Source organism: Molothrus ater, chromosome 8 (genome assembly GCF_012460135.2).
Source record: "Molothrus ater isolate BHLD 08-10-18 breed brown headed cowbird chromosome 8, BPBGC_Mater_1.1, whole genome shotgun sequence".
Lineage (NCBI taxonomy): Eukaryota > Metazoa > Chordata > Aves > Passeriformes > Icteridae > Molothrus > Molothrus ater.
Genome location: NC_050485.2, coordinates 22,303,872 through 22,316,844, shown reverse-complemented (window position 1 = coordinate 22,316,844; position 12,973 = coordinate 22,303,872). Strand labels below are relative to the sequence as shown.

At 40.3% G+C, this 12,973-nt stretch overlaps 1 protein-coding gene across 1 annotated transcript in view; it reads right to left on the bottom strand.

Annotated features, from left to right (window-relative positions):
- ARMH3 (armadillo like helical domain containing 3) overlaps positions 1-12,973 on the bottom strand; it is a 123,485-nt gene that overhangs the window by 54,900 nt on the left and 55,612 nt on the right. The window lies entirely within an intron of this gene.

Sequence of the window (12,973 nt, the reverse complement as noted above, 5' to 3'; positions counted from 1 at the left end):
CCTGAGACAAAAAGCAAACATCCTGGCCACTCAGTGAGTTTTACACTTCTCAATAAAAGCAGAAAGCTTAGTTTATCTGGATAAATTCCTGTTTGTGCAGCAACCCCAGAAATTTGCCTCCACAGCTTCAGCTCAAACTTTCCTCATTCTTTGTCCTAGACTGTCACATAATGAATCTGTGCAACATTTGAACCATTTCTGTTTCAGCAGAACACCAAAGAAAACAGAAAAATCTCAGGATGTATCCTCTACAGAGTGTGATACTTCTGTAAAGGAACCCAGAATATTTCTGGAAAGAGGGCAGTGTGATTACAGAATGGTGGTCAAAAGAAAAATACAGACAACTTTCCTGAGGCTAGGAGAAAGCATGCTGTGCTAAACAATTTAATAATTAAATTGAAGAAGAAAATACCACTGTAATTAACATACAAAGAACCAGCATAGCCCAGCTAATCTCATCATGAAGAGATGGAATAAAGTAGCAAGCATTTTATGGAGCAATTTAATCTGGCAAGCAATTAATCGTAAGAGCACTAAGTCAAACGAACAGATTTCCCTTTAAGGAGATCACATTCATCATCTGTAATGTATTCTAAACTGCAATTTCTTAGCCAGCCCCTGAATTTTACTGAAGACATTTACTGTCTTCCTTCAGTGGGAAAGTGATCCCTGACTGACAGGAGGGAGTGGCACCAGACTTTTGGAAATGGCTCCCCTGTTAACAGGTACAGGTTCTCAATCACTGATGCAGGAAGCAAGTAACCTACATACAGTGTAAGAGCAGGTATGAGTTTTTAGCAGTCTTATACTGGAGAAAACCCTGCAATGGTATCCATCACACTGTATGAATCACATCTTAACCCATGGACCAACATGATCTGATCCATCTCCAACGCCCTGGGGCTGGTAACATTACTGATGGGGGAGGGGGAATTAAAAAATAAAGTCAAACCCACAAAAAAGCCCCCACCTCCCCTGCTCACTGAGAAGCTCTGCAGACATCTTTCACCTGGGTTACTCCTAGTACAAACATAGGGTTCTGGCTCTCCCCAGTCTCTCATATTCTCAGCTTCAAAATAATCCTTCCTTGTTTAGATTGCATCATTCTAACAGATTACAGGAGTGCCCCAGCCTTTCAGTGCTTTTAATTTTAGAAAACCTTTCATTTCCAACTTTTATTTATTCATGATACTCCCCCCCCATCCATTTGTTCCCATTACAAACAACCCTTCAGCTTCAGAAGCTGTTCTACATCACTTTTGTTTTCCACTACATTAGCAGTATCCACTACCTTTCTCTTTGCTGGATTTGGGAAAGCATGAACCAAGAGTTCTTCAGAAAGAAATCATGATTCCTGTCCCCATACAAGTTTATCTTTCTATAAGATGAATTTGAAGGCCTCCTCTCTTCCTAGGAAAGGAAAATACTTAACAGAAAGTCTATCTTCCTGTGTAGATGGCATTATTTTCCTTCTGCATGAGTGATCATGAAGATTAGCAGGCTGAAAGCAATCAAAGCTCACATCCTCTAAGTGCCCTTGGCCCAAACTGATTTATCTCCAAACACAGCAAATACTTTAAAAATAAAGTATGAGCAGAGAAAAGGGCCCTAAGAACCCCTCAGTACAGTTAAGTCTTATCAGGGACCACTAAACTTTACTGAAACATATGTGATAACATTTCATCTAGAAAACACACAAAAAAGTTCACTCAAATGAGGCTACTGGCCATGTGTGAACAAAAGTTTGCAAGAGACATACAACTTCTGCCAATGCCTTCCTGGCCCACTGTCACTCCAAATCAATTCAAAGGACAAATTTCTTCATAGTAATGACAGGATGAGACCTATGGTTGGCTGCTTTCAGTCCTCTTCCAGCTTAATTTCCCTTATGCTCCACTCAGACTGAAGGCATGAATATAAAGCAGCCCCATGACAAATCAAAGTTAAATATGTAGTCCTGGAGATAGAGTACAATTTAGAAAAATAAGAAAAAATCCCTGAGCAATGCTCTAGACGAAGTTCAGTTAGTATCATCTCATTTCAGAAACAGTTAACGCAAAGCTTATATTAAACTGATTATGAGAAAACACTACTTTACTCCACTGTCAAAAAAAGCACGGAGAAAAAAACTCCTTAAACCAAAATTAATCAAAACAAAGATTTTTGTACTCCCAGAGGGGAAGAAGAAAACTCCACACTGCAAAAAGATGTCTAAAGTAGAGGAAAAACTCCTGATGGCTAAGACTTTAAACTCCTCTGACCTGAACCCAAGTGCATGGAATTGCTCCCTGATGCCTTCCTGCTATATAACATCATACTCAGACCAACACCACATTAAAACGACAGCAAGGGCAGGCACAATTCATTTAACAATTAATCCACCCTCGCTATCATTTTCACTTGTCATTAGCTGCCTCTTAAATGCCCTTAATCCCATATAAGCACAGCCTCTTCCTTTAAAGGCACACACACAGGGGAATGTGCAATTATGGGCATTATTCAAAGCTCTGCTTTCCATGCCTGTCATCAAGCACAGCATTAATCACACTGAGAACAGTTTCTCCTCACAAATGACTGAGTTTTTAGTTGGATCTCATTGGCAGGATCCAATTTAATGGTAAGATCACAGACAGCAGGCAATACTGGGCATCTGCAACAACACATACAGCAAGTTCTCTAGTTTTTACCCTTTAAAGATCTTTCAGGGAAAGAAAATAGATGCCAAGCACCCACTGATTTAAGTGCCCTACTCTGCACATCTAGCAGACAGGTCCAGAGTTAACACACAGCACAACACATTCCATGAAAACAAGCTTTCTTGCTTCTTTTACCATTTGACCATGCAATGAAGAGACTACTTTCTAAAATCAAATGGTTAAAAAGGACCTTGGTTAGGTTAAGAGGTTAGGTTAAAAAGGACCTTGGCAGGTTCCATGGTCCAACTTTGTACCCAGCACTGGGCCAGTTCACTCACAGCTATGTTCAGGCAAGGTATGAACAAGTCCCAAGGATGGAGATTGCACTGAGCCATCTGGTCCAGTATGGGATCACTCATTCTGAGAAGAGCCTCCTTTATTGCAATCTGACTTTATTTCCCAGTCAAACCTCAGATCCTGGACACTCTTGTTTCAGGACTCTTCATTTCTGACATTAGCTCATGCTAAGAGTAATAGTCAACAAACAAGGAAGAAAAACAGGTGCTACCCACCAAGAATTGCACAGTCTGCTCCCTCAGCAAGGCTCAACATATCACACGTGGGCTTAACCTCAAAGCAACCACAGCTTTCAAACCAAGAAATCAAGAACAACGTATGGCAGATCTATTGCTTTCTAAGTTTACAAGGAAATGTCTGCCCCAGACAAGCTCATCTCAAATATCATTAAAAATTAATGTAAAGCTCAGATTTCAAAGCAAACAGTGTTGCAACATTACAAGGAGGACAATAAATAATTAGAAAAAATTGTAAGTAAAAGCAGTTGGCCTTCGTTCATGTACACTGCTTTGCTTAATGACCTCTCTGTAAACTCTTTACAGACACACCATGAAGGACATTATATGAAGTATATCATGCTCACACCCCTCTGTCAGCAGCAAGAGCTTTACATTAATTACTACAATACACAACCTTCCAGAAGGATCCAGTTTAAAATTCCTCATCCAAAGTGTCTACAATATCACATTTGTTTAGAATAAAAGGCATTTATCCTGCCCTCAAAGCACTTACCAGACACATTTTGTATAGCAGATTGCAGCATTTTTTTACAGTACCCAAAGCCACCACTGAAATTCAATGTTCTAACGTTTGAAATCATCCTTCCCTTGGCCACAAAGGTTGCATTACTTCCCATCCCACACAGACTCAAAAACTTTCCATAATCCAACTAATGAGAAGAAAAATGCCACTGTAATTAACACACAAAGTGATGACCTAATTAATCACTAAAGCAGCAACATGAAAAAGCTTTAGGCTTTCAAAGTTTTCTAGCAAAGTCAGGCAAAAGGATTGCCAGGGAACTTTTAAGGTCATTCCACTTCTGGTCACCCTGAAAATAAGATCCTTTGGAGACCATGCTTTCATATCCTATCCAACAGGACTCCACTGCAGTGAGATGCCTCCAATGAGTCAGTGATCTCCTACTTCAGACTCTGGACCCAGTAACACCCAAGTTCCCACTTTTTGGGCTCACAGTACTAATGTCTCAAGCCCAGTGCTTAAGGCAAAGCTTGATGATTATGTTGATATTAACAGCAAGAACAGTTTGCAAACCACCCTGCACTACACCAGCACAAGCAAGAGAACATGTAAGTTTAGACCCTGGTCACATCTGTGACCACTGATGACTCTGGATATAACCATAAAGAACACTTGGTAACATTTCAGCTTAAAACTAGTTTAACAGGTCAATGTTGCTAAGAGAGACTGTCCTGCTGTCCCTAACACTGAGCAGTTTGTGCCTCCACCCTCTGCAGGCTAATACAACCAGTCACATGTGTGTATCCAATGAAGGCTTGAGAGCAGAGCCACATTTAAACACAATGTTTTGTCCTTTTTTGTCCCACCTACAGAGTCTTGAATCAGGTCTCCAGTCTCCTCTTCTACATGCAGGTGAATGATGCAGGCTGCTCCCACAGAAGAGAAGGTAGGAACTCTGTCAGTTTATACCTTCCCCAAGTGAACAGAGCACAGGCTGAGGAAGCACACTTGGGGCACTTTTGCTAAAGAAACATCCTTGAACTAAACCCTTACCAGGATGAGATACCAGAATCTGGTAGCCAACACAGATGAATTCTTCATGAGATCACTGTTACCTTAACCTGGTTGGCTTTGATTGCTGAGAAGCAGCCAAGCACATGGGCATTTCTGACTGCTGAACTTTCAGTCAGCATCCCTTGAAACAGGCAATAGAAGTCTGACCTCAGAGCTAAGGGAGAAATTGCTACTGCTCAAGCATTATGCCATCATTTCCTTGCAGCCAGAATTTTCTTCTAGCTGCAAGGGTTAGAAAAAAAAATTAAAGACTACATAGAGTAGGAATAAAAGGTTGCATTCTAGGATTCCCAAGCAGTCAATTTCATTCAGACCACCAGAAACTCTGATGTATCTTAGAGTTTCTATGTGGACTCAAGAGATATTAGAGCACATAGACTTCACATTTTGGAAGGTGGGGGGTGGGGGTGGTGTGTTGAAATCACACTCACTAAAGTTCTATTTTTTTCCTCTCCCCTCCAAGCAGCATCTTACTTTCCTGGGAGTTGCAAAGTCAGCCGCTTTGCAGTCTTGATTTATGTGAGTGATTGTGCACTGCCTCATCTGAAGAAGTGTGGCACCAGGCAAGAAATTGTTTTTTGTTTTGCTTGACAAATAGAGCAAGACAACCTATTGGTAGGGTAAGACAACCTTTTCTCCCTTCATGGCTGGAGCGCCTAAGAAAACCCCAACAATTTAAAAGCTGGAAGAAATAGTTATTTAAAAGAACAAAGTCTTAGAAACAAGATGTCTTCCTCTCACAGTCCCCTGGGAACAGAGCTCCAGATTCTGGTGCAATCTGGAGGGCACCAGGAAAAAAAAACAACAAAAACCACAGACTGAAGTTCTGCAGTCATGCGAACAATGTATTATCCTGGGTATCAGTTCAAGATAAGGTAGGTACTTCATTACCTTAATGAGCAGATGTACTTAATGAGTGGGTACTTTGTCAGTTTAGTACTAAAGGAAGATTAGGAGAACAGGGCATTTACATTCCTAGAGCAAATCCAAATTTGAGGCCCCCCACTAGTATAAGATAATAAGAAATACATGTTACTGGCCTTTGAAAAGCTTTTCTTTAAGTACACATCCCACAGCCCAGACTTTCAGAGGGAATAATAATTCTGGCTGCTGCTGTGAGCAACAGATTTCTTTTAAACAGAAAGAGCAAAACAGCATTATACTACATCACTTTTCAAGGGAAAAAGGTGTTATTTAAGCTCACAATGATTTTTACATTGTTTGGGTTATGAAGAAAGTTGCTTAATGTTCTTTCTCCACTGAAGCAAATCTTGAAAGCCAGATTTGAGACCAGCAGAGATCAGAATCCCTTATATTTACCCAAAGAATAAAACCAGCATGGATGGAGTTCCGACAAGCTATAAACAGCTGTTTCAAACTGTGCTTCAATCATGTTCCAGTAGAGCCAGTTCTTGGGGCCAAAAGAATCTGGTTGCCTCCTGGCTGCAACAGAGCAACCAACAAAGACATTGACTGTAAGGTTGAAATCTATCAATTAGGAACTGAACTCATGCCAGCCACAGTACCAGAGAAATAATGAAGATTGTTCTCATAAGCAGGAGGAAACAATACAACAATTCAGAGAGAGAAACAGCAGGGCTCTCAGGATTTTGAGGTTCAACAAAAAACCCAAGATGTTTACAAGTCTGCATCCTAGGTTTGCATCACCTGCTTTAATGCATTACTGAGCTCAGACATAACTTGCCTGTAGTCCAGCACTGGGATTCAAGACCAAAATATCTGCAAATGACATAGAAAAATAACTTCTGACCAATAAATACTATATCCACTTCTGAAATAAACTGGAACTACTCCCCATGCTGACATATACTCTCCACTACTTCGATGTTTCTACAGAGAAAGGTATTTGGCAAACAAAACAAAAAACAATTTCTTGCCTGGTGCCACACTTCTTCAAACCAGGCTGTGCACAGTTACTCCCATAAATCAAACAAGAGACCTCAATTGCACTGAGAAGTCTCTGACTTCTCTACTGTTTTCCCAAAGCTTCACACCCCAAATTCATCAGCACAACAACTGAAACAATGTGCCAACATCACACTTCCAGGGCTGCATACACAGCTTTCAAAAAAAAAAAAATTGCTAGCAGCTTAACTAACTCCACCTTGTAAGCCTAAAATCTGCACCCATGAGTCCAGTAGAGATCTGCAGACAACAGTTCCCTATTCACAGAGCAGTTGCATTTGACAAAGAACAAATGAAATCTGGGTCCTAATACATTTGCAATGGAGGCAACACTTCTCACCAAACTGATAAGCAGCCTACACATCCTGCCTAACTTTGCAAATCTTTCACATTTCAAGGAAAAAATGTTTCCAATAAAATGTCCAGGAGGACAAAAGCTCACAATTGGGCAAACTGCATTGAGATGTTCACCTTACAAGGATCACATGAACTAGGAGACCTGCTGAACTTCAGAAGAGCTGCCAAGCAGTCCCTGCTCTGCAGAGGAGTTTCCTCTCCGCCCAGCAAACAATCTTCCCTTGTACACAGGGCCCACCTCCACAGCAAATCCTACAGAGCAGCTGAAGTACAGAAGTGGGATACAGATATGTGCTCCCAGGCCCCTCCTGAAGGCCAGCCTGTCACCTTTGAGACATGAGGAAAGGAGATGAAAGCTGCTGATACAATTGCAGACCTTAGAGAAAAGCTACAAAAGCCAGTTAAGTGAGGCTACTGTCCTAGAAATAAATCACTTCAAGATTCCAACCACTCCAATCCAAAGAGCCTTGTTTACTTTGAGGATGAAATTTTAGTGATCTCTGCAGAATGGCATCCAAATGCACTGAAGAAAGCAAGCCATGGCTATAGTATCTCAGACAGAGGCATTCTTTGCCACACAAACATCTTTGCTTAAAATCAGCATCAGCTCCAGAAAGCGTAAGTCACCACAGAAAGAAGCAAGCAACAAAGAAATCAATCCTTTTGAAAACCTACTGAAAACAGAAGTTCATTAATGAGAAAACAGGCTGGACATTGGCAGAGTCCCTTCATGACTGAAATGGAAGTAACTGGCAGAAAGCAGGAAGGTGAGCTGGGATGTACCATGCTGCTGTGTTTGTGGAAATGGCCCATACAATGCCACTCAACCAACAGATTTGCTCTCTGGATTTGGGCCAGTGGCAGAGACAACATTTAATTAAGCCACTGCACAAATGAGAAAGAATGAAAGAAAATTATAGCAGAATGAAATTTGCTATGGCTCTATAAAAGAAACACACCAAGATGAATCAGTTAGTAAATAAAGAGCAACAACTGAAAACTAACACTTCTGTCTTGAGAAGAAATCGGATCATGTACAAGAAACGAAGCACTGAAGTTACACAACTAGATGAAAGCCCTAAATACTTACAAAAATAACTGAAACGTGTTAGACTGCTGTGAAAAGATGAAACATGGCAACCCAAGATAGGAATTTCCTTCTTTTTTGATTCTTCTGCTATTATGTTGTTGGTCATAAGGTCTTTCCCTTTCAATCTGCTGCTTCCTCTGTTCAGGTGCCAGCTAATGCCAGAACCTGTTCACACCAAGATCTGCTGCTCCTAGCAAAGGAACTTTCCCTACGACAATACTGCAAGGTGGAGTAAAAAACAAGCAGTGATAGCAGGTGAATTCTGAGTAACCACTATAAATCTGTTATAACTACTGTGGCATTTCAGGAACTGTTCTGCTGTGCCAAAGTCCCTCTGCAGCCAGAAAAGCATGCACAAGAAACACATGAAATGCCAAGAAGGGACTGCTACTTTTGCTACTTCTGTGAGGAGTGACCACAGATCACTAAAAAAGAACCAGAACAAAGCCAGAGTCCTCATCTAAAAATCTGCTTTCAGATTTTCAGCATCAGAATTTTTTTAGGCTACCACGCTACCACCTGAAAACTGCAATGAACTAATTCTTCAAATAGCTTGGATGCATACAGTTCAGAAGTTTTCTTACATCATTTTATTAAGAATTTGATCCATAATCTTGTCAAGCTTGTGTTGTGCTTTAAAGGTACTGATAAAATACATTGCTCAGTTTCTCTTTGGACCTTGTTGCTTTTTTCTTATTAAAAAAATTATTGTTGACTGCCTTGTACTATCCTGTGATCTGAGCTCAGGCTGATTAGCAGTGACAGCATGTCAGAGGTCATTACCATTAAACACACCTCAGTGAGCAATTCAATGGAGTTGTTATTCCATCAGTGCAGTCCTCACAGGTGGTTTCAAGAATTGCAGGGAATAAACTCCAGATCACTGTGGGCTGTAACCTGCATGCCTGAGCAACCTCTGCTGCTCTGAGCAGCTCCACATGGTCCCACAGGCCCAGGGGACTCATCCAGTGCAACCATACTGCTGGAAGAAACACCTGAGCATCTATAGCCAACCCTTGTGGTTCATCTGGGAGAGGCTAGAAACAAGGTTCTAGCTTGATAGAACCCTGGTATTTTCAGCTGAGAGATTATGGCTTCAATAGACCCATTATCAAAGGAAACATGTCTGTGTGTACGTTGTAAATAAATATATACAGACATACATATATATACACTTAAATTATATAAGTATTATATATGCATTATATATACACAGACATCCATATATGGATATTCACATTTATATAGGTGCATATACCTATAATGTTCATACAGATATCTGTATTTTAACATATATGCACATAGATTTTCTTGACCATTTCTTTTCATAAACAGGCTTTAAGTTTGTTCTCCCATTTTCACTCTGATTCATATTGGCAAGAAATGTGTTTGTATGTCTATTAGTCTGTACAGAGAGGCAAGGAAGAATGTGTGTGTGTGCAGATATAAACACATATTTTGCACACAGTCTCAGCTGACTGTAATCTGTAGGTCACCACCTACACCACAAATACAGATGGATTTCTCTATCACAGGTCCACTTTCACATATCCTGCATAAAAGCCATTGCAACATGACTAGGTCAGCAGCATTTGGGTCTTCTCTCTCCTTAAACAAATGCCAAATTCCTTGCAGTCTGGTGGAACAATCCTGAAGGTACTAGCTGGACTGCTTGCAGTCACCCACTTTCTAACAAATATCTGAATGGAGCCTTCTCCTCTGTCAAGATTTTCAATAAGTGCAGTTCTGTGAGTGCTGGTAATTTATCAGGAGCTATAGCTTCAGGGCCAGGATGACAAGTGTCCTGCAACAAACAAGCACAGTCCAATTTGGCCTAGCTAAAATTGCCAATGTTCCTTCAGAGTGCTCCTATGTAGACTGGCACCAAGCATAATCATTTTATACACATCCATGCAACGTTCTGAGTGCTCCTCCCAAATCCCCAGTCTCTCCTTTACAACCCCAAAGGAGCCCTGGGAGAAGCAGCACCTTCCATTCAAGGAAAAAGCATCACACAGGGTGGCTCAAGTGGAACAAAAGTGGCTGCAAAATGGAAGAGTGAATGAAAGCACCCAAGCGAGGATTGCAGCCTATGCTACAACAGTACAGAAAACACCTTAAAAAAAATCCTATCACCCAGTTCCATGGCACAAACTTACTCTCTGCTTATTAAAAGTGTTTGAGTGAGAAAAATAAAATTATGACAGGGCTGAATTTCAGACAAGGGAGAAATTCACCCTATTAATCATTGAGTTAATCTATTTATTCACCTTGGAAAAATCCTGATCAGGAGAAAGTCTATTAAAAGAATACAGGGATTCAGCTGCCACCTTGCTCACTGAACAGTCTATCAGAAAATGCCCCTTTGAGCCCCGCATTAATAAAGTTCTCATTAAATGCAAATCTGCACAATGTTATCTTGAAGAGGCTCATTAGTTTAAAAAAAAAAAAACTTGTCTCAAAATGTGTTTATTTCCTCATAGGTGAGAAGGTGAGTTTTCAAACCACCAACTGCTGCACCTTCCTATTTCAACCTCATCAGTGCTGCAGCTATATCTTGCAGTCTATCATATCTCAATTATTTATGAAAGCCACAGAGACAAATCCACAGACAGAAATTATAATGACTATTATGAGATAGGACAGCAATCAGAATCACTCATTCCGGTTTGGTATGTAAGATTTTCAGACAGATAAGGATATTATTATTCTTTCTTCTTCAATTTTTCATTTTCTTTGGGTTGGACAGAAATGATAAATTATCTGTAGAAAGGAAAGAAGGTAGGAATAGTCTCCCTATCTCTTAATACTCAAAAAGAATATTCATGACTGCTTTTTTGACTGGAGTAAGGACAACAAAATTCAAAAAATCAGCAACAACAAAACTCAGACTCTACTGGAGAATTTCTAGTCCAACTAAAAGGTGCTGTTCATACCATAATAGGACACACAAAGCGGGATCTCTCTGTGGCTGAGTTTAAAGAAGAAAGTGTCTAAGATTCTCTAGGCATTACTCATCCTGTCTATTTAAGCAATTAATCAGCAGAGCTCATCAGTCCAGCACTGTGGGGTACAAGCAGGACTGTTTCAGTGTCCCCTCAATAGTTACTCCTGTAACACAAATGCATTGCAGCCTTGAAACACTGTAAATAACTCACCACCCCTCTCCCAGCAGAAATGCACATAAAATTGTACACTAGGATTTAAGACACTTGTTAAAGCCCACTGTATGCATGCACAGGCAGATGCTTTTATATTTCTAAAACCCACTAAAAGCCCTAGGATAAGGAAATTGCAATGTTTATTTATTTTTAAATAGCTTGTGTAATGAGACCAAGATATAAACCAAAGCATGACTTCGCACTTCACAGTTAGAGCAAAAAGCAGGTAATCACTGCTCATAAAAACTTTACAGATGAAGGAAGGGGAGGAAAAAATCCAGTGTGGATTTCTCTAAATTCATTTCCTTCATGGCAAAAGCACCCAAATAAGACACAGTACACTAAGACCACTCTAGTGGTTTCTAGTGGGAAAACCAAAGGGGCACAAACAAACAGGAAACCCAGATAATGGGGAGCTAAGCCAGGTTCTAGTCCCTGTCACCATCACACTGTCAAACACCTTCACAAAAGCACACAGCCTTTGGACTTCTCTGGCTGCTCTGAAATCTATTCAGCTAAATAATCCTTCAAACATAGTATTTTTACCACCAGAAGAAAACAAACCAGAAGACAAAACTCTCTTCCTTCTCTTTTTTGAGAGTGAGGCAATGGGATAAATCAGACTAACTTCTCAGAATTCTAATCCCTCTCAAGGCCTTGAATCATCTGTAATTTAGACCTTTACTGATTTCACTGAATGAAAAGCAGTCATTCATGAAATTTCAACATAGATGAGCGGTTGGGTGGAGCAGAGGAAAGCTACCATAAATCCAGAAGAGAAACAGACTAGAGGCTCCACTGATTGCAGACATGAACATGTCTGATACAGGTTGTCCTTGAAGATCTATCATGTTCATACCATAACAGGACACACAAAGTGAGGGTTTTGCTGGTTTTTTGGTTGCATCTTGTCTCAACCGCATGCTGATCTTCACAAAAATCAATTGCAAAGTCAACAGGAAATAAGCAAAGCCATGCAAAGCCTTGGTTCCACAAACCAGAGGTGAGCACAAACTCTCTGTGATCACTTGGTTTTTCTCCCTTCCAAGTGTGGATTTCTCTTGCTGGTTACACAGAGCATTCCCAGAGCAGGCACTTTGTCACATTAAGTGACATTAGTCAACAGCCACCTGTTCTGCTGCTTCACTCCAACTGCACTATCTACCCACACATATTCGCTTACATCTGTTTAAAAAAACTCAAAAATAAGGATAGCAGCAAAATAAGTCTAGAATCATATATGATGCTTACAGACTTTTTAAGGGAACCTTTAAGTTGGTTTACAGACATGTAGATGTATATTGACTTGAAAAATGCCCTCAGGGAGTTTGTCCTACACAATGTCTTTTGTAATGAGGAAAACAATGAGTACTAGCAAGGCAACATTACTGAGCTACCTGGTGTTGCACAGACACCAAGTGTTTGGAGTGACTAGGGAAGTGATGTACAGATTTTTTTTTTAGTAGAAGTACTTTTATCTTACATGGTTTGTTTATAAGCCAGAGCTAAGAAGTAAATTTTCCTTCCCAACATTCCTCCATTTTCCAATCAATCATACCCATGATCTTCTTGCCCAGTACCCAGCTTGGCCACTAGTAGCTGCTTTAGGTGCCATAAAAATAAATTATTGCCATTGTGAAAGAATACATACCTAGATTTCCACTCCTTAG